Source organism: Drosophila subpulchrella, unplaced genomic scaffold (assembly GCF_014743375.2).
Source record: "Drosophila subpulchrella strain 33 F10 #4 breed RU33 unplaced genomic scaffold, RU_Dsub_v1.1 Primary Assembly Seq129, whole genome shotgun sequence".
Taxonomy (NCBI): Eukaryota; Metazoa; Arthropoda; class Insecta; order Diptera; family Drosophilidae; genus Drosophila; species Drosophila subpulchrella.
The window spans coordinates 52,501-55,934 of record NW_023665471.1 but is presented as its reverse complement, the minus strand read 5'-3'; positions in this window follow the sequence as shown (position 1 = coordinate 55,934).

Genomic DNA, 3,434 nt, shown 5'->3' with positions numbered 1-3,434 from the left:
TCGTATTGGTCAAAACTTATGTTATGCATATGAATTTGTCAATACTATATAGAACGCCAAGCATATCCATATAAACTATGGATATGCATAGAAAACCATACAAAAGTAAAAAAAAATTATGTATAGAAAAAATATACATATATTTATATAAGTGAATCGTATGGATATGGCTTATAGGTATAATACCTATAAGGCATAATAATGTATAACAAGTAAATATACATTGAAATGTGAATGCATTGTATGGATATGGCATATAAATGCCATATATATAGAAATAAATTGTATATCAATGATATAACAATTATAAACCTAGTGAGGGGCGGCACTAGTGAATGAATCGTATGGATATGGCTTATAGGTATAATACCTATAAGGCATAATAATGTATAATATAATAAATATACATTAAGATATGAATGGATTGTATAAATATGGCATAGAAATGCCATATACATAAGAATAAATGGTAGAATTTACCCATATATCACTGAAACACGATATATAAACCTAGTGATAGCTGGCACTAGTACTGTAAACAGGCACGCAATAGTGCGTGGGGTAAAAAACTACTATAGGGAGGTGGTCGTTGGCGGGCCCCTCCTCGTATTGGTCAAAACTTATGTTATGCATATGAATTTGTCAATACTATATAGAACGCCAAGCATATCCATATAAACTATGGATATGCATAGAAATCCATACAAAAGTAAAAAAAAATTATGTATAGAAAAAATATACATATATTTATATAAGTGAATCGTATGGATATGGCTTATAGGTATAATACCTATAAGGCATAATAATGTATAACAAGTAAATATACATTGAAATGTGAATGCATTGTATGGATATGGCATATAAATGCCATATATATAGAAATAAATTGTATATCAATGATATAACAATTATAAACCTAGTGAGGGGCGGCACTAGTGAATGAATCGTATGGATATGGCTTATAGGTATAATACCTATAAGGCATAATAATGTATAATATAATAAATATACATTAAGATATGAATGGATTGTATAAATATGGCATAGAAATGCCATATACATAAGAATAAATGGTAGAATTTACCCATATATCACTGAAACACGATATATAAACCTAGTGATAGCTGGCACTAGTACTGTAAACAGGCACGCAATAGTGCGTGGGGTAAAAAACTACTATAGGGAGGTGGTCGTTGGCGGGCCCCTCCTCGTATTGGTCAAAACTTATGTTATGCATATGAATTTGTCAATACTATATAGAACGCCAAGCATATCCATATAAACTATGGATATGCATAGAAAACCATACAAAAGTAAAAAAAAATTATGTATAGAAAAATATACATATATTTATATAAGTGAATCGTATGGATATGGCTTATAGGTATAATACCTATAAGGCATAATAATGTATAACAAGTAAATATACATTGAAATGTGAATGCATTGTATGGATATGGCATATAAATGCCATATATATAGAAATAAATTGTATATCAATGATATAACAATTATAAACCTAGTGAGGGGCGGCACTAGTGAATGAATCGTATGGATATGGCTTATAGGTATAATACCTATAAGGCATAATAATGTATAATATAATAAATATACATTAAGATATGAATGGATTGTATAAATATGGCATAGAAATGCCATATACATAAGAATAAATGGTAGAATTTACCCATATATCACTGAAACACGATATATAAACCTAGTGATAGCTGGCACTAGTACTGTAAACAGGCACGCAATAGTGCGTGGGGTAAAAAACTACTATAGGGAGGTGGTCGTTGGCGGGCCCCTCCTCGTATTGGTCAAAACTTATGTTATGCATATGAATTTGTCAATACTATATAGAACGCCAAGCATATCCATATAAACTATGGATATGCATAGAAAACCATACAAAAGTAAAAAAAAATTATGTATAGAAAAAATATACATATATTTATATAAGTGAATCGTATGGATATGGCTTATAGGTATAATACCTATAAGGCATAATAATGTATAACAAGTAAATATACATTGAAATGTGAATGCATTGTATGGATATGGCATATAAATGCCATATATATAGAAATAAATTGTATATCAATGATATAACAATTATAAACCTAGTGAGGGGCGGCACTAGTGAATGAATCGTATGGATATGGCTTATAGGTATAATACCTATAAGGCATAATAATGTATAATATAATAAATATACATTAAGATATGAATGGATTGTATAAATATGGCATAGAAATGCCATATACATAAGAATAAATGGTAGAATTTACCCATATATCACTGAAACACGATATATAAACCTAGTGATAGCTGGCACTAGTACTGTAAACAGGCACGCAATAGTGCGTGGGGTAAAAAACTACTATAGGGAGGTGGTCGTTGGCGGGCCCCTCCTCGTATTGGTCAAAACTTATGTTATGCATATGAATTTGTCAATACTATATAGAACGCCAAGCATATCCATATAAACTATGGATATGCATAGAAACCATACAAAAGTAAAAAAAAATTATGTATAGAAAAAAATATACATATATTTATATAAGTGAATCGTATGGATATGGCTTATAGGTATAATACCTATAAGGCATAATAATGTATAACAAGTAAATATACATTGAAATGTGAATGCATTGTATGGATATGGCATATAAATGCCATATATATAGAAATAAATTGTATATCAATGATATAACAATTATAAACCTAGTGAGGGGCGGCACTAGTGAATGAATCGTATGGATATGGCTTATAGGTATAATACCTATAAGGCATAATAATGTATAATATAATAAATATACATTAAGATATGAATGGATTGTATAAATATGGCATAGAAATGCCATATACATAAGAATAAATGGTAGAATTTACCCATATATCACTGAAACACGATATATAAACCTAGTGATAGCTGGCACTAGTACTGTAAACAGGCACGCAATAGTGCGTGGGGTAAAAAACTACTATAGGGAGGTGGTCGTTGGCGGGCCCCTCCTCGTATTGGTCAAAACTTATGTTATGCATATGAATTTGTCAATACTATATAGAACGCCAAGCATATCCATATAAACTATGGATATGCATAGAAATCCATACAAAAATAAAAAAAAATTATGTATAGAAAAATATACATATATTTATATAAGTGAATCGTATGGATATGGCTTATAGGTATAATACCTATAAGGCATAATAATGTATAACAAGTAAATATACATTGAAATGTGAATGCATTGTATGGATATGGCATATAAATGCCATATATATAGAAATAAATTGTATATCAATGATATAACAATTATAAACCTAGTGAGGGGCGGCACTAGTGAATGAATCGTATGGATATGGCTTATAGGTATAATACCTATAAGGCATAATAATGTATAATATAATAAATATACATTAAGATA